General features: G+C 37.0%; 1 long non-coding RNA gene across 1 annotated transcript in view; it reads right to left on the bottom strand.

Annotated features, from left to right (window-relative positions):
* Positions 1 to 20,312, bottom strand: part of Mir99ahg (Mir99a and Mirlet7c-1 host gene (non-protein coding)) — a 229,101-nt gene that overhangs the window by 65,711 nt on the left and 143,078 nt on the right. The window lies entirely within an intron of this gene.

Here is a 20,312-nt window from a genome sequence, read left to right as displayed (position 1 = left end):
CAAGCTTGAGGACAGAGTTCCTAGTGGCACAAATGTGAATCATGGAGACTAAGACGTGTGGAGTCCTAACCAGCCTAGCAAGGAAAATAGAATGGCGGCTACTCTATACTCAGCAAAAGAAGAAGATAAAAATGCAGCATAGTTTCTTATCCAAATAAAGATTCACACATTTTAAGAATGGAGTCCTAAACCAATAGTTTCCTATGTTGTTATTGGATAGATTATTTACAACTCTCCAATAAATATAGCTGAACAGAATGGCAACTAATAACATACATTGCAGGAAAGCATTTGAATATTAGTTCATTGGCTATAAAAACAGGCAGTCTTGGAACCCAACAAAACAAATACACTGAAACTGTATGCATAAGACTTAATTCGACATAGTGTTTCTTATAAGAAAAAGGTTTTCAAAGTCTACTGCAATTGGTATAATTTTCCTCAAATATATACTATAGGAAATGTTCTACTCGGCACATAACCAAGTTCTTGCAATAATTACCCAGTATTCTACATGATTCTGTCCCTTGAGTCATTTAACTATTCGTTGATGGCTTACCTTCTTCCCTAGTTCAATTTCCACACATTTGTATCTATTATCATATATAATTGTTACAATAGAGTACAAAAGGCTAAAAACCTCAGAGGGCTATGTTCTTATTCCTTAGTACTACTTTTTAAATATAAATTCAATCTAGGTCTAGCATGGTTCATCATATGGATACTGTGAATTCATTCTCTATTACCCAGCAGAGATGTGATACTCAGGACTTCAAAAGGGTAATTACTTCTCATCTAGTTCATATTGTATACTTTGGGGGTATATGAAAGTAGGCCCGAAGCCCAAACGGTTGAATTTAAAGTACCCCGTGGGCCATAGCTAAGGAGTTTAATAAACTTAAGTTTCCAGTTACTTAAGCCAAAAGTTTATGTTTGAGAAATATTAGCTGGCAGTCTTATAAGTAAATTCTCGGCATTGGGGATAGATGGTTAAGCAAAGCATAACTTTGAGGGTTCTAAGGGAAAATAAAAGTTGTTGGGAGACAGATTGGCGTCTTCTCCACAGGGCAGCTCTATATCCATCCTCCTTGCTCTCCCTCCAGCCAAAGACAGTCCTCCCACATCAAGAGAACTAGTACCATTCGGGAAGACATGATGAGCATTTGACTAAGAAATAACGCCACAGCATTCTGCACTGATCGTATTTGACTTAGACTGTTGAGACTGGAAAAGTGATTCACTGGAGAAAAACTCATTACCAAACTATCTCATAGTCTCACTTGCCTTTTATGAGGAGTACACTTTCAGTATTATTATGGGCAGTGTTCACAGGTCACTATGACGATCCGTCATGTTTATCAGACGAGTGTCATAGCTTCCACAAAGGAGAGTAGCAAAACGCCTGAACTATTTATTTAAGACTGACATACTGAATTCAGTGAAAAAGACAAATTAGACATTAGTTGCTGAAGACACCACCCAAGTCTGTTTTAACACATTCTTTGTGAAAATAAAATAGAATGTTGAAGTTGAAAAGCACTAAGTATCTTCCTCACTGGCTGTAGAGGTAATGAATAGAGTCAGATCCTTGCAGGTAAGCACACACATAAAAATAAATAAATAAACTCTTTAAAAAACACAAATCTTTTTAAAAATACTAGAAACATCAGAAATTAGCATTCATACAACAAGGATGAATACGAGCAGGACAATTTAAACTAGCAGGTGTTCCATGAAATATATACTTTGTAATACGCTAGTAGCCTGTATTTTAATGGCATTTTAATATTTTTTTAAATGACTAATCTAGTCCACATTTTAGAGAGGAAACCAAACAATCTTGAATAGTTCTTCTTCTTCTGAGTAATGTGTCTAGTCTTAAAGGAGTCACAAGGTAGAAATTTTGTAACTAATACCATTTGGAATATTAATAAAAATAAATCCACTAAAACTGGGTAATTCTTTCTGAATTTTTGCTCTCATCACATTCACATTAAACCTGCAAAGGCCTGCTAGATAAATAACATTTTTTGTGTGATCAGTATCCTTGACAAACTCACTTGCCATCGCCAGTGCTTTGGAATAAAAAATAAGCCACATAGGGCATATATGTCACAGTCCTGGTTAATGATCTGTGTTAACTTCATGGGCAGAAGGCCTTCTTGGGCATGCTTGTCTGGGATTGTCTTGATGAGTGTAACTGATGTGAGAAAGGCCATGTCATCTGTGATGGGATTATTCCCTTAGCTGGGTATCTAGGACTGCATGAAATGAAGAGAGTGAAATGCTCAGTAGCATGCACTGATCTCCGTCCCTGGTTGTGGATATAATGTGGCCAGCCGCACATGTTCCTGCCACGTTTACCTCCCTCAGCACCCTTACCCCCATCTCCGCTACCCCCATAACACACATACACCTTAATGGACCTTGGAATGTAACCCAACATAAACCCTTCCTCTATGAAGTTTTTCTTGTCAGGGAAAGTTATCACAACATCAGGAAGAGAAATAATTTTTAAAAAGCCAAATCTCAAAGATATTTTGTTTATCTTAAATAAAGCTTTCTCTTTGATTCAAATTTAAGAACATTAAGTCCAAAATAAAGGCTCTGTATGAACCAGACCAAGCAACGGTTTCTGAAATTTAACCAGTTGATAAAAAATGAACTTTGTGCCACCATGACACTGTAACGAAAACATTTTCTTGGGCACTTGGTGAGGTGAGATGGTAGCAGGAATTGTCCAAGAAACATACAAGGAAGACTCATTAACGCTCCTCTTTTATTTTTCCTTTGTTATCCCTGTCCACTACAGTCTTGACAGGTCCTGCAGAGAAACTTCTAAGTAGGATCAGAGAATCAAAAGAAGAGATTCTAAATATATAGAAATGACACTAGTTGTTGTAAATACATCAACAAACAGAGGAACACCCACACCACTCACCACTAGAGACACGTGAATTTCATAAACTTGATTTTGAAAATCATTTAAAAGTCTTTTTAGTATGAAGATGTTTTAATCAACTGCTTCACATACACGCTGAAGAATTCAATAATCTAAACTAATAACCACATTTGAGGAGATTAGAAATTATTGCTTACTCTGAAGTCTGAAGATGGATCAGTAGAGAAAAGAGCTCTTGTTACTCTTTGTAGAGAGGATTTACTCGCCAGTAGCCATATAGTAGCTAATAACCTTGTGCAGCTAATTCTACTCCCAGGTGACCTTCTGGTCTATATGCGCACTGCACATACATGGTGCACAGGCAAACTTCCAGCAGAGCATCCTTACACATAAAATTAATTCTTAAAAGAAACAAAACTCTAAGGCCTACTTTGAAAGTCAGTACTACATTCATAATTTCATCATACGACACCTCGTGATTACATGAGCACAAATATATTTATTATAATCATACAATTTGAAGATTATCCCATGTAAAACTCAGAATAAGAATCCAACGGCCATGGTTGATAGTCTAGTGTCATGGCAATCTGATGGAATTGGAAAGATCTATTCCACGGTGTTCATAACTGTGTATAGCAGGGACTAGTGTCAGTGACTACTGCTAGTATGTAACATTTGCATCAATCTATTTTACAGAATACTCCTACTTAGAGGGACACTCGAGATGTGTTTACACTTTGCTATCCACTGTTCTTTTTTTTTTCTTTGCTAGAAACTTTAAACTGCGAATCTAACTCATCTCAGTAGCTCCTAGAAAGAGCTGTGAGATTATGAAGGACTGCGTTTACACCTTTACAGGCGAATACTTGTCTCGAATGCAAATCAACGCTTTAAGCCAAACTCAAACTTTATTAAAGTATTCGTGCACAGAACTTTCCAAAAAACTTGCAGATTAATTTTAGTACACTTGATATCTATTGAATGCTGTCAAGGGTTCAAAATATGTACATGTCCTCCATGGAAAGCTGTTGAATTTGCATTTATTCCTTTGTCCCTTGGCTAATATCTGGGTATTGTTATTTCTATAAATGAGGATGTCTTGTAAGCATGTACTTAAGGTGTTAAGAGGCTCTAATTGGATAAATGAAAAGCACAGCGTTTAGTTCCAGAGCTGAAGGATCTGAACAAGTACCTGTTCCATTTACTGATCACTAATGGGAGAAACACACAATTTAAAAACATACAGAATTTTACTTCTTGCCTTGGCACACTTGGTGTAATAAAAAATTTTACTTAATTACCTACTGAACATATCGATTCTAGGGTTTGTCAGGGCATGCATGGTATTATGGAGGGTTTCCTAATAAGAACTTATAACTGAAATAGACAGATACCAGGAACATCAGGGGTTCTCCAGTCTAGGATTACATCATCTCTGTAAGAGCATGGTGCTTGAAGGATGATTAAGCAATGCAAAACATCAGAAACCAAACCTCAGAGGATTTGTTCCTGCTCACTTCACAAATCAGTTTAGAAATAAGGCACTGAGCTAGTTTAGGAGACCCACAAAGATCTTGTGAGGGATTTGCAATCCTCAAGGAAAGCAGTACATGAATGTTTACAATTAATCATAGAACATATCATAATGACATCATGAGAATATAAGCACACCTTTCTTTTTTGGTTTTTAAAATTATCTTTAATATTTTTTAATCCAGTTGTTATCCTCCTGTTCTGCCCTCCAACAATTCCCCATTCCATTCCTGCTCTGTCTGCAAGTGGATAGATGATCCTACCTCCCAGTCCCTCAAAAATTTTCAACTCTATTTTTGTTGAATAAACCCATTAATGGAGCACACCTTTCTTTGGAGGATCTGTGACACATCCCTGTTGTGGGATTATGCCATTCTTAAATGAATACTGGACATGTTCAAACATGGAGCAAGTCAGGGAGAACAGTTTAGTTTAAAGAACTAATTTTACTGCTACTACTACTATGACTACTACGACTAATAGTCGTAGTAGTCATAGTAGTAGTAGTAGACGTCATTGTCGTCATTGTAGTAGTAGTAGCAGTATTACTGCCACCACTACCACTACTTCAGGGTAGCTTGAAAAAGACAGTTAAGAGACATATAATCAGTGGATTTAGTTTCAGGCCAAGCAAGTGAGTGGAGGAACAGTAATATCAAATACATGATTAAAAGACAGTTAATTATTTGGGTTTGGTGATTAATTGAGTTGTATATTCATTGAGAATTTAGCACTAAAGTTCATGGGAATTACCTAAATTGGAGATAAAGGCTGATCTACCTGCATAAAGCTGGTGAGTTTGGCTTTGGAGCCTTTACAGTGGTTTAAAGCATATATAGAGAGTGATAGAGATACTGAGGATAAAAAGACACATTCAGGAATGAAACAACAGAACCAAGAGAGACTGCTTCCCAATTATTGAGATTTTAAGTTCTTTATAGAGTGTGGTCGACATTTTTAAATGGTGGACATAGTCAAGACATTTGGCTAGTAGCAGGCCACAGGTGCTCTGAGGGAGAAATTTCAGTGACATCATAAATAAACCAGACTACAGATTGTCTAGGGTATATGAGTATGTGCGTTTTTCTGAAATAGTTCAAATGATTGGGGAAAAAAAATCACTCTACAAACAAATTCGGAGGATAGTGACTGTTGAAGGGGTGAACACTTGCCACACATATGGGTGGGTGGTCATTGGTTAGATCCCATCACCAAACAAATACAAGAAATAAACAGAAACAAAACAAAATTAAAAAGCCAAGCTAGAAAGTGAGGGTAAGGAAGTGAAGTATGTCAAGCGATACTGATATCAATTTAAATGTAGCATTTAAGTGTGGTACCTGTGATAGCCATTGAAGAGGCCATCTAAGCAAACCAGAGGTTGGCCAGTCAGAATGAGACATACCTTCAATCAACTAAACGTCACTACTTCAAATTTCTCATGGTACTGGCCTAAGAGTTAACAAGGAAGAACATATTTAATGTTTGTGAACCATAACCATATTTTTAATAAAATATGCATCTATATATCAAGAGTGGTTATCCATCTCTAAAATGCACTTACATAAATCTCTCAAAAGAGCATTTCAGGTCAAAACACTGGCTTTTCAAAGAAATTAAAAACCACACATACCAGATGTAAAGCTGACTAAACTAAACATTATAAGGAATGGGTGGGTTGGGGGGCAGGGGGAGGGGATATGGGATTTTTGGAGAGGAAACTAGGAAAGGGGATAACATTTGAAATGTAAATAAAGAAAATATCTAAAAAAAAAGAAAATAAAAATACATTAAAAAAATAAATTCTACTTAGCCTTTACATAGATTCTTCAGACTGTAGATGTATGTATCAATAGCATAATGACTATATGCATATGAGACAACCTGAGATTGATATTCTGAAAAGCATTATCCAGCATGATTTATAAATGGAGGACACAAATACTGAACTGGCCATCTTCTGTAATCAGGCACAGCCTCGAATGGAGGGATTGGGATAACAACCAACTCAGCCACAAAATCTTTGATCTACTGTGTGCCCTGCCTGCAGTGTGCTGTGGCCAGAGTCTAGCAGAATCATTATGAAAGGAGTCCACAGAGATCAGCAATGGGAGCGAATGTAGAGCCCCACGTCCAAACATTAAGGGGGATCTCCTGGAGTCCTATAGAGGAGGTGGAGAAAGGACTGGAGGAACCACAGGAGTCATGGACACCAGAGAACACAGCCCACATAATCAACTGACCAGCACTCACAGAGATGAGGGGGTCTCTAGGTGTCTGATGTAGGTCCTCTGTGTGTAGTTATGGTTGTGTAGCTTGGTGTTCTTCTGGGACTCCTAACAGTGGGAGTGGATGCTGTCCTTCACTCTTTTGCCTGTTTGTAGGAATCCTCTTTTCCCACGGGGCGCCTTGTCGAGGCTTGAGGTGATGGTATGTGTCTGGTCTTAGTCTATCTTGTTATACCATGTTAGGCTGATGTTCCTGACGTGGCTACTCTTTCTGAAGGGGGAAGGGAAAGTGGATAGAGGGAGACTGAAGGTAGCAGGGAGGATAGAAGAAGGGTAATACAATAGAGAAGAATATTTTTAAACATCTCAAAATAATACGGAGAATGTAAGACTGAAGCAATGACAGACTCATTCAGATTCGACTATTGTTAGATTCTGGATGGCATTCTAAGCAAAATGAGGGAAGTTTTGCTGAATCATTGAATAAAACGTGAGTAGCTTATAGATTCATTAATAAAATTTTAAATCAATCTGCTGGTTTCTATAAGTTTACGTTGACCATGTGAGAAGTCAGTGATGCAGTAGATATGTGAGGCGATAGCCCCATGATAAACCAAACAATAAAGATTGCTCCTTATGTATTGCAAGGAAGTGAGCAGATTATATATTTAAGCATATATATTTGTATTTTTAATAGTATATTTGTGTGTAACAACAGCTAAAGAAACAGTGGCCATGAATTTGAGAGTAAGCAAGGAGTACTGGGGAGGGCTTGAGGGAAGAAAGAGAAAGGGAAAATGGTTTAATTATACTTTAATACAAAATTTAAAACAACATTAAGGCTTAGAAAAGTTTTATAAGTATAAAAGGAGAGTTATAGAAATGAAAAATAAGAAAATAAAAAATTTGGAAATGAAATTATAGGGATGATTTAATTAAGAAAAAAACATATGCTTATAAAGGTGTTTATTTGGCTAAAAGAAAAGCCAGAACCAAGCAACAATAAGAAAACACACCAATTATGCTTGAGTTTTAAATTTCAGAGTTTTCTCATTTTCTTATAAAGTATCCTGGTGTAAATTAGTTGAAAACCCAGTATGTGCTTCGCCATCTGAGTTTTAATGTTGTTTCCTATTATAGAAGGGTACTCAGGAGCAGTTTTTAAGTTGCTATGCATTAGCAATACAATTGGTCTCTGAACGGGAAACAGGAGAATATGATTTCCTCGCAATCATATTTCACGGAATGTATAGTGCCAAAGAAGATAATAAGTGAAGCCCAATAAAGACAAAGATTAAAGCATTGAGACTACTTGGCAGGAATATGGATAAAGAGCTCTAGGGAGAGGACATGGAATCCGAGGTTTAAGGACTGAACCATGGTAAATGTGTTCTTATCATCCAACTCAAGAGCCCCAAAGGTTGACCATCACTAAATGAGGAAGTAAGGATGTGGCAAGTTAGTTCAGATGGTCTCAGTCACTTACTTTCTGGGCAAATACCAAGTACTCAATGATAGTTGTTAGCTCCAATGCTGATAGTCAACGACTGTCATAAAATAAGTGAATTTCCATAGTATCCAAAGCATGGTACATATTTCAGTCAATACACAATGATACTGGCAAATTTTTGAAAACTTGTACTTAGAATTCTCTGAGTGTATGGCTGTGCAGGGTGTCAGTTGACATTGGCCTGCTCACTGCCAACCAGTCGAATACCCAGGAAGCTAAAACAGTAGCAAGCTATTCATTGAGGTTGCACAAAGCTGAGATTATTTTTTGTCAGTTAAATATGAATTTTATTCTGCCAGCAGTTGCTCAGGTAAATGACCAGTAACTGTGCATGAAGCGCTAGCCCCATAATGTGTTCTTTGATCTGATGTAAAGGAAGGATTGCTCCAATAAATGAGTTTGGTAAACAGTGTGCAAGAGGATGAATCAAGAGACAGTAACTTTTCAGAGTATTTACGAAAAATATGATAGTTGATGTGAGAAGGGAATGAGATTAGTTGTCATGCAAATTAGACATGGTAATAGTAATGTTGTAGATGACACACCTTGGAAGGAAATGCATTTGTGCTTGGCTTCATTTTAAATGCATAAAACAGTCAATGGAATTGCTAAGCCAAATGTCCTTCCACAGAGAGAAAATTCCTCTAACACAATTACATTTCTTCATATCTCTTATTGTCATTTTCACTACTTCATGAAAATATCCATTATTTTAGGTTGGGGACTCAGAAGGAACAATGCTTGACTATATAAATCCTTTAATCTATTGTCAGAGAGGGGGAGAGAGGGAGAGAGAGAGAGACACAGAGAGAGAGAGACAGACAGAGAGAGAGAGAGACTCTTTCCAACTGGAGATCTGAGTAGTATTGATCTAATCGCAAGAGGAAATCATTTGAAATGATACTGAGACTAAAACAACAACAAAAAAAACATAAGCACATAAACAATAAGTCACACAAAAGAGATAAATCTAAAAAAAAAAAAAAGACTTGAGAAGCAGAGTGAGAATATTTACACCCTCACAAGTCTCTAGGTTCTACTACAAGGCAGATGTAGCATGTTCCTTTACAAAATGTAACTGCATATCATATAAACACATTGGATTTGGTTCATAATTTCAGTTATTAGCACCTAAAACTAATATAGAATGATATTATACACACACACACACACACACACACACACACAATTCTGTAGTAAGAGAAGTAAAAGTTGTGCATATTTCCAGGGGTAAGGTCAGTAGAAAAATACACCAACAGGCCAAAAGCATTGATACATATAATGCTTAAGTAAGTTCACATTCACCAAATAGTGTTTGTTTGTTTGTTTGTACTTCTTTGGAAACATGGTATCTCTCTGTATCCCAGGCTAGACTCCAAGTTGTAGCAATCCTTCAGCCTTAACTTTTAAATGCTAAGAATTCAGAAATGAGCTCACTGAATACCTGGCTCACTGAATTGTTTTGCTGAGAAATGTACATTGTAGGATCGTAATAAGAAATTAAGGCTTTCTATCATAGCTGTTGCTATATTTCTTAATTAAACATATGTTAGTGAAGGTCTTTTTGGCACTCTCATTAGGCTATTTACATAAGCAAACTTATTTTGGTTTACAGCCATCTCAATTAACAAGCAGTGAGAGTGTACATTTTTAAGTGGATGAACATAATTTCTAGACACGTGGCTGACACCATGTATTCTTCAGAACAAAGTGCAATTTATGTTTTAATACAATTTTAGAGTTACTGTCTCTTCAAATAAACTTAAAAAAAAATAGAGTCAGGTCCTTCCACACACACTATGATTTGAGATTTCTCAATATATTTAGAAATTTATTTCATGTTTTAGGAGCACAAGTCATAGGTCAATGCCTCTCTAAGTCTTCTCACTCCTGATAGGAGCTCATCTATGCCACCCTTTGCATGTTAGCACATTAGTTTTCTTTCATCATTAAAAAAAATTTTTTTTAAAATACCTTATTCTCCACTATCCCAAGAAAACTCATGGTAAGAACTATTTGTCATGGTTATCTAGCATTTTTCCAATAAGGTTTGATAATGTAAATAGAATATTTGATTTCAAAATATTAGAATTCACACATATATACTCATATATATATATACATACATACATATTAATACATAGATACTTTGAGTTCTGCAGTGACAAGTTTACTGAAATAAATTAAGTCTCCTTTCAGTATTGAGTCTTAGCTTATCCACCACTCCTTCGCTGCAAGCCTCTTGTGGGCACCCACCTCTCATGAAGGAAATAGACTTGTATTTACAGGTCTGGAATGTTCGGCTTCCAGTTACAGACTTAAATTGGCCCACAGGACCTCCAAGTCATTCTCCTGATTTACCCCCTCAGCGATGGTCTCACTGGCTATTCTGCCTATGTTTGTATTATTTCTACTTATCTATCTTTCCTTCATTTATTCTTTGATTATATTTGTTTTTTTTTATTATTATTAACACATTCCCATTTACCTATTTAGATTTTTGAATGTACTTTCAATTAAAATGTGGAGTCCATGAAAGCAAAAAAAGCTTTGTCCTGGAGGCATAAAAAAGTGCTTAATAAATATTGTTGACGGGATGGGAGAAAACCATTATAAAACAGCATCTTCTATGGATCTGTAGCTGTGTTAAATCATTACCTACTGGAAGTGCTTGACTGGGCTGATGTGGTTCAGCAGGTGTAATATTGGCTATGCAGCGAGGAGTTCTCTCTTTGAATTCCACGCACCGATGTAAACACAAGCCAGGAGTGATGGAGGGCAGAGACAAGCAGGACCATCTCAGCTCACTAACCATCTCATTTAGCTTAACAAGGGAGATCCAAGTACAGTGAGAACCACTTATGTCAAAAAAAAAACAAAACAAAAACAAAAAACAATGGAAGGTGAATGAGAGGATAACTAACGTCAAACCCTGGGCTCCACAGGCATACCTGTGTATGAGCATTCACACATGCGTGCGCACACACACACAAACACACAAATATGTACATGTCCCATTAGAGTGACACGATCAGATGACAGAAAACTGGACAACCAATAAAATGATACAAAATGTATGTTTGAAGTAAACATTCACCCAATATGTCAAAGCAGCCTTCAAAGAAAATATTGAGAAATGGAGAGAATAGATGATAGACATATAACCAGCCTAACATTCTAAAATTCATGCTGCAGATTTATTTTTTGCTTATTCAGTATTTTTTATTACATTTCCAATATGATGGTATTCAAATAGCTCAGGTCTTGCTTTTTCATTGTTTACTTGGGTTTATATTAGTTTGACATTATTGCATGGCCCTTCCTTCAGCATTTGGCTGTAGTCTCTAAGAACACAAGGCACTGGGACTACTGGTTCCTGTTGATATTATACATAAATATTCTGACTCTGTAGACAGCTTCTAGAGACTTGAAAATGGGCCACTGCCATTTCAAAGTCAACCAGATCATTGTGATAACATCATGGTAAGACATAAGTACTTAGTTACATGATTAGGATAAAAACATATTATTAGAGGTATAATGAACAATTCTATTTCAAAATGTGAAGAAACAATCATTTTTCGCAAACAATGGGCAAATAGAAAAACAGCCGCACTATCTTAGACCCCAAGTTTCAAATATAGTATGCCTTATTTGTTCTTACTAATACCAAATAACAGAATTTTATTATAGCCAGTTTTGTTAATAGTTGCACAATTGATTACTGTAGAACCTTAATTCGGTTGCTTTAAGTTTATTATGAGAGTATAGCATACATTAAGCTAAGTTTCTGTAGGATGACAAGCAGGAAAACTTTGGACAAGTTTATTTACGGGAACCATTGTCAAAAGGAAATCAGTGTTATTCTTGGACAAAGACTCACACTTGGAGTTGGTAAAAATCTAAATCCAAGAGATTTTCATGGAAATATTAATCATGCTTTTTTTTTATCGTTAACTGAATGCTCTTCACTCCTAGGCTGAGACTTTCAGAAAGATGATGAATCATATTTAGGACATCTATGTCACAGGTTAAAAGTGATTATTATATTAGAATTAGAAAGCTATTCTGTTTTTTTTTCTTTTTTTGCTCTGAGTACATGTCATAACACGCATATATCTCAGGAGGAAAACAAACCTTTACCACAGGCAAACTTCTTTTTTCTTGTAAGAGATGGTGATGGAAGATATTCAAATATCTAAAACACAAACTTTGTGTGAAAATGGTAACCATTCTAAGTGTATTTGATATGGAACCACCCCAGATGTTGTCTCTTCTTTATTTGAAAAACCAAGATTTTGGCAAATTCAAACTCAAAGGGAATAAACGTAGTTAAAAATTATCTTAAAGAAACTTTGAGGGGGGCGTCTTCTGGATATCACTCAGGGCTACAGATTTCTGACAAGCAAGCTGGACAGGGAAGGCACAATGGAGAGAAGAATTATTCATGGGGAAAGCCCCACACCGTCATGGGAAAGAACCAGGATAAAGGCTACAGTGAAGCCGTTATTCACTTGACAGGAATTGTGATTATCTGAAACATGTGAAACCTCTCGAAGACTACCTAATCAAGGAATCAATTGAATGCCAAGAATTTAGACATTTCAACACGTGTGGTATTTTTATAGAGGCATTTGAAATGCTTTCCTTTTCGTTTTTAAAAACAAAGCAGTGCGATTTAATAGGCTAATTGTAGATGAAGGGGGCTCTAGGAGAGCATCTATTTTTAAAGGGATGGAATCCTTAGGTTTAGTTTAATTTAATACAAATTTAATTATACTCTTGGATTTTGTGATTTAAAAACCATTATCTAATGTCATTAAAAGATCACTTTGATTCAGTTGGTAGTAGCATATTTACCTTTTATCCCAGCACTTGGTAAGAAGAGGTGGGTGGACCTCTATAAGTCTGAGGCCAGCCTGGTCTCCAGAGCAAGTTGCAGGGCAGTCAGGGGTATATAGAGAATTTTTTTTTTGAAAAAAAATCACTATGGTTTATATAAGTGTCCCCAAAACACTCATGGGCTAAACTCTATTTCTTGCACAGATTGTTACTGGAAGAAGGTAGAAACTTTGGGAGACAGAATTGCCTGGGCAATCAGTATAGCAGTCCAGGTATCCTGTTTCAAAGCTAATGAAGTGAAGAATGTCTTTCTACTGTGTGTGTTCCTCCAATTCCTTCTAAGATCTATAAGCAATGATTCTGCTTTCTCATTGGTCAAAAAAAATCTCTAAAACAAGAAAGGTATACCCTTTCTCTCCACAAGTTAATTATATCAGCTATTTGGTACTATAACTAGTGAAAGCCAAAAGATTCTTAGTGATGCATTTGGATAACAAACTGATGTATGATCTAGGCCAGCAACATGATAGGTCTTTTATTAGTATCATATTTTCTTTCTCCTTTCAACATTTACAAAGGAAGCCATGAGATTGGGATGTACTGGAAGTTATGGGACACTCGGGGAGAGGACATGGGATATGGATATTATCATATTTTATTATATATATGCATGAAATGTTCAAAGAATAAAAATGATATAAATAAGTGATGCAAAAGTGTTAGTGAATCAAAAAGGCGTTTTGAGAGAGTAAGTAAATGAAGTGAAACTCCTGAAAATTTTTGAAGAAATATTTCTATATAGATAATTATTTATAAACCAGTCCTGTCATGAGTAGAAGCATCTTCTGGGGAAGGATATGGAAGTTGAAACGTGTGAAGCTAAGTGGTAGGTTTATCCACTCCTCTTCTATTCCTAACCAACAATAAATCTGTTATAAGGAAAGTAATTTTGAGAAACTTGTGACAGCTCCTCTGCACTCCTTCAACTGTAAAAGCAGCCCTTGTACTTCATACTCTCACATTCAGTATCTCCAAGCAAGTCTCTGGGGGGGGGGGGGGGAGGGATGCTTTGACACATACGGTGGAGGAGGGAAGAGAGCAGTGTTCCACCACCCAGCCTTGGACATGGAAGTAGACTTTTACATGAAGACTTGTGTTGGTAGGTCTTCATTTAGATTTCTATCAGCTATGTGCCTATTCATATGGGTGAGCCTTGGAAAATCATTTTAAATTTGCTTTCAGTTCACACTCTCAACAGAGGCTAATATTACAAGCTTATTCTTTGAGTCACTCAATGACCAACTGAATGTAAAGCCTATTATAATATAGATCAATAAAGGCATGGTATCTATCATGCAGAAATATATTTCCAACAGGTAGAATTAAAATATTAATGGTTAGATAGCATTTTAAATGTATATGCATTTAATGAAGATAAATGATGACATCTTCTTGGGACTTTTTCAGCAAAATGAGAGCTCATGTTAGAATTAATGACTTTTCGTCAGCAACTCTTTTAAGCTCTATGTGGTTAGCAGCTTGAATTCTGGGAAAGAAATAAAAAGAATTGTTCAAATGTTCACCAGTGCAATACTGTTCAGTATCTCCACAATACACCCAACTGTAACCTGAAGTATGTACTGCAAATACGGTTGCTTCAATGTAAAATCAGATATCATTAGGGGGATGAGCATTTAAAAGTCATCATCTACATACAGATTATCTCATATTGAAATAAAATAAAAATAACTACTATTTCCGTCTCTTTGTGTGTCTGAGGTTCAAAGGCATAAGGCAAAATATCTGAGGAAGCCACCAGCCTTTTGTTTCCTTCAGTATCTCTTATTTTACACATGGAATTTATGAAGCAGTAAGGATCATAATGTGCTCTGCTCACTAATTGCCACATTGTGTATGAATGGTTCTTTGTAAAGAGAATGGTGCTTAGGACATAACACTATTTTGAAGTGGAACTAGCAAGCTCAAAGTGCAGCTATTTCCTCCAAACTGACGAGAATTTCAGCTTAAAAGCTAGAAGCCCAGTGAAGTGCTCCTTGACCATCTATAACTCTCTCCTCAAACCTGGAGGTTTTAGTAATAATACAAAAGCATCTATCTTTTGTTAAAAAAAGAAACCTTGTTTCCATAATATTTTAATCTAAAGTCTTTTTGTGACTTAGTATGATACTCCTAATAGGAATCACGAGATATTAACTGGGGATCATATTTATACATGTAGAAAAATTACAACAGTGCTTGAGGAAACTAATATTATTGTTACAAATGCTTCTCAAATACAAGTGGGATATAGAGCAATAAAAAACAATGTAAGTTAAAAGAATAATTTACTGAAAACAAATTTAAAGACCCCATTCTGTTGTACATCATAGCCTAGCAACAGTGTGGTATACTGTGTTGATTATTTTTAGTATAATCAGGCAGCTGAATGGGAATAAGGTGTAGCTACCTATAATAGCTCAGCATCAGGGGTTGGGAGAGCTAACCTGACAAAAAATGTCAAAATCCCAAGTATAGTTTCTGCTACATGTACATTAGCTGTGCACGACCTAAAGTAGAACCATCAGGAAGTCAAATCACCAGGGATTGGGTCCCATTTACGTCACTTATGGCAGATCATAACAGAATACTATGTACTAATAAAATTAGAGAGATAAAATCTGTAATGGCAATATTTTTTTCATGAATTGAGAGAGCTTAAAAGTGGCCTATAGAAAACTAATGATCCAGGTAGAAGTCACCGAACTTGGTTATTTTCTGAGAAACATAGAAAGATACAATGTGAAACATTCAGTTATAATCTGAAAGACTTCTAAGCCAATTTTCAAGGCATATGTCTTCCCCTTTCCATTGTGAGTTCTGCACTCTGACTCTTAACAGCTCCAATAAAGAGTTAGAAATCACTGTAAGAGAGGCAGTGTTGTTTAAATTCCAAATAAATAATATGCCTTTAGTTCATCGGGATGGCACAAACCAAATAAACAAGAACAAAATTGATAGGTCTTCAGCCACTGCAATTGACCAAGCATTTCTGCAGTACTATCCAGGAATACTTCAAGTTCTATTTAAGCAAGCAATCAGTTCTGAGGAGATAAGGATGGACAAGGACCTGACAGAGTGAATGGCAAGAGGCCAGCATGGACTCAGAAGTAAGTCAATGAGACGAGGATGCATCGAGCAGCAGTAGGCAGTGGCGCTTGCTTTGCTTTATTCCTTACTAGCTCCTAGCTCTTGTTTCATCAATGGGCCATGGAGAGGAACTGAAAGTAAATAGGATTGTGTGGGGCTTATGCAGCTTGCAGTATAATTAATTAAAAATTGTGTATATGCTTAAATTAATAATTGGAAAGGATAAAACACTTAATCCTTCATGGGTGGTTTTCACCACAGTCTTTGCTGATCTTTGCACAATGCTCTTATTTCAATGACTTTGTCACTGTTGTGCAAGAGAGAAAAAAGAGAAAACAAGTGGCCCACATACCCACCAGAACTTCTAACTCAGCAAAAATTCTCCCAGTGGAAGCCTTCATGTTCATTGTTGTTGTTACTAAAGAGAAATTTTACTAATAGTTTCTGGTAAACCATAGAACATGCTTTCCAGAGTGATCCTCTGTCAGCAACTGGATAAGTGAAGTTACCTTGGAAATCAACAGAAAGCATGACTGTGAAGATAGAACACATACACAATCCCTTACGTTGTATAAGGTAAACAGTTATTACAGTCTAGTCTCTGTGCTTATGGGAGCAAATGGTTAATCTGGAGGATATCATCCTGAGTGAGATAATCCAACAAAAGAACACATATGGTATGCACTCGCTGATAAGTGGATATTAGCCCAGAACCTCAGAATACCCAAGATGCAATTTACAAAAACATGAAACTCAAGAAGAGGGAAGACCAAAGTGTGGATACATAGACCCTTCTTAGAAGGGGAAACAAAATACCTATGGAAGGAATTACAGAGACAGAGTGTGAAGTAGAGACTGAAGGAGTGACCACCCATAGACTGCTCTACCTGGGGATCTATTCCCATAAACAACCACCAAATCCCGACACTATTGTGGATACCAACAAGAGCTTGCTGACAGGAGCCTGAGATAGCTGTCTCCTGAGAGGCTCTGCCAGTGCCCGACAAATACTGAAGTTGATGTTCACAGTCCTCCATTGGATGGAGCACATACTCCCCAATGAATGAGCTAGAGAAAGGACCCAAGGAGCTGAAGGGGTCTGCAGCCCCATAGGAGGAACAACAATATGAACTAACCAGTACCCCAAGAGCTTTCTGGGACCAAACCACCAACCATAGAAAACACATGGTGGGACTCATGGCTCTGTGTTCATATGTAGCAGAGGACAGCCTTGTCAGACACCAATGGGAGGAGAGGCCCATGGTCCTGTGAAGGTGATATGCCCCAGTATAGGGGAATGCCAGGGCCAGGAAGTGGGAGTGGGTGGGTTGGTGAGCAGGGGCAGAGGTGACAGGATAGGGGGTTTTCAGAGGGGAAACCAGGAAAGGGGATAACATTTGAAATGTAAATAAAGAAAATATCTAATAAATAAAAAGAATTTATAGGAACTAAATGCTGAGAGAAAGATGCTGGTCCAAGGAAAGTGTTTGTACTTGGCAATGGTGGCCAAGTTAAAATGTCTGCTTAGTATGGCCTTGAGAAAAGAAAGAGTGGCTCAAGAGACTCCTCTCAGGTTGGGGCCTTGAGGCAGGAAGACATTCTGTGGGATGCTGGCCTTGATCCTCCCCTCAGCACAAATTTTATTAAAGTCTTCTTCAAAATCATGTCTGGAAGGTGCCCTATGACATTCTCGAAATGTAATGGTATTTTGTGTGATATTTTCAAGACTTTTAAGTGTCATGGCTAGATTTTCACTGTCTGTTATGGTTTTCCTCAACCCTAAGTGTGAGCTCTCACAAAGTTTGTTAATTCTTATCTAATAGTGCTCCCAATATTCTACTCTTACTCTGATTGCTCAGAAGGGAAGCAGTGCTTTCTCTGAGTCTTGATCAGGACAGGTGAAGAACGCGTTACTTGTCCTCATGTTTATTCCAAGTAATTCCGTCCCTGCATGAATTGTGTAGACTATGAGAAATAACTCTTTATTTCCCGATTTATTCTCACTATGTGGAAGATCCCAGGCTTGTCTAAATTTTAAGCCCTTATGCGGAGACATCACAACCTGTGTTACACAAGTTTCCTATGCATGGAATTAACTAATCCTTTCATCGAAATTGATTATGCTCTCTAAATTCTCTCAGCCATCTGCCCTCCAATTTCTACATATGACATGATTCACAATCCATAAAATAGCACATAGGGGGGGCAGAGTTATTGGTAAATCCTTCAAGTCAATGGAATGAACAGAAACATTGCTCTTCCTTCAAAAACAAGACCAGACTGTCATATGTGTCGGTCCCATTGGATCAGATGTGGTACAAAAAGTTGGTTTTCAAGGGAAGAGGCCAAACATTGCTATTCACTTAACAAAATCAAAGATGAAGATGCATGTATACATTTGGGGAGTTTATTGTGTACAAGTACATGCCCATAAATATATTTCTGGGCCTGTGTTTATATACACACACACTGAAATATTAATGTATTTGTGTACAGACCACATATACTCAAGTGTGTGTGAGAGTGTGTGTATGTGGTGTGTGCATGCTTGTGTGTGTGTGTGTGTGTGTGTGTGTGTGTGTGTGTGTGTGTTCTTTCCTGTGGATTCTGTGGCTTAGCTTGACCTGCCATTGTTCATCTAAGGGATGAGTCAGAAAAGGTTTCTGGTGACAGCTATGACCAGACTTCAGACAAAATCAAATGACAACTTTCTGAGGTTTTGCCAATGGGTCACAAACAAAGAAGAGAATACTGTTCACATGTTTTTCATGTGTGTGTGTGTATGTGTGTGTGTGTGTGTGTGTGTGTGTGTGTGTGCAAACTTAAAACAACCAGTTATTTTATGCTGAGAACCAGTGTCCTATGACAGTTACAAAGTATCTGTTTGAAATTCGGAGTATAACTGTCACGGCTAGAGGGCAAGCTGATTGGGCAGCAATAAATCTGGAAAAAGACAGGTGGTCAGTGGTGAAAATCCCATTGAAAAACATCATTTTCCTTCAGTTAACCAAGCCAGCTGTACAAATGTAAGACTGGGTGTGTCAGTTATCAGAGCTGGCTTGCTTGGCTATACTAACAAGACAAGCACATCAGAATGTTCCTTAAAATCCCAGCAAGAGAGTCTACATTGTTTATTTCCTATTTTGGACCTTTAGTTCCTTGTATTTCACAGATACATACCGTCTACCACTTTTGCAAAGAATAGAATTTAAATCATTTTCCAAAAAAATCACTAACCATACAATGTTGATTTTTATCTACAGTTGCTATAATAAAGGAAAGAAACTCTTGTATGCAGAAGAAAATTTGAAACCTTCATTGTATTCACTTAGAGAAGGAAACATCAAAGTGAGGAACCATGTTACAAGTTGATACAAAATGGTAAGATAAATTGGGAACAGATACTTAGTCTAATATATATATTAAATAAATATAATTTAAATATAATAATAATAATTTATGTTCTGGCTTATTTCAGTGTAGGACATTCCTGATGTATCTCATTAGTCTACTGTGTCTTCTTCAGTGGGAATTTTAGCTGAGAAATTGTATTAATACTGTAGTAAATGCACATTTATGTTAGGGACAGATCCTTAGTGAACAGGCTGTTAAAAATTCCATGACACATAATACAGACATCACCAAATTGCTTTGCTCTTGGCTAGCAATTTAATTGGCCTTATCTTCTTCCTCAGGATGAAATGGAAGACTGTCCTATTTGGAATCTTTTTTTTTTTATTGCACAACTGTTTCAATAAAATGCTTAAGATTGCAAAAATAAACGTCGATGCTCCTTTCAGAGTATTTATTTACACAGCGTGGGTGGTCTCCGCCAACCCTCTAACACCAATATTTTGTTATCAGAGAAGCTATGTGTTATCTCTTCATAGAGACTTTTAAGAGGGTGAAATGATTTGATGGATACTCCTGAATTGATGCTTGTATCCTTTAAAACCTCAGGTATAAGTAAGATGCTCATCAGCCTTACTCGGGGAAGATATCAAATACTCAGTGAGTCCAGATTCATCCAAAAGCAAATACTTTCATGAAGAATCCAATACATGGCTGGCAGACCTGCGGCACCTAGAAAAATCCACCCAAGTACCTGCAGGGGGCGCCACTACAAAGAGAGACTGTGTGATGGAGA

The sequence above is a fragment of the Mus musculus genome, chromosome 16 (assembly GCF_000001635.26).
Source record: "Mus musculus strain C57BL/6J chromosome 16, GRCm38.p6 C57BL/6J".
In the NCBI taxonomy this organism is placed as follows: domain Eukaryota; kingdom Metazoa; phylum Chordata; class Mammalia; order Rodentia; family Muridae; genus Mus; species Mus musculus.
Note: the sequence above shows the minus strand (reverse complement) of the source record. Positions and strands in the feature narration are given on the sequence as shown.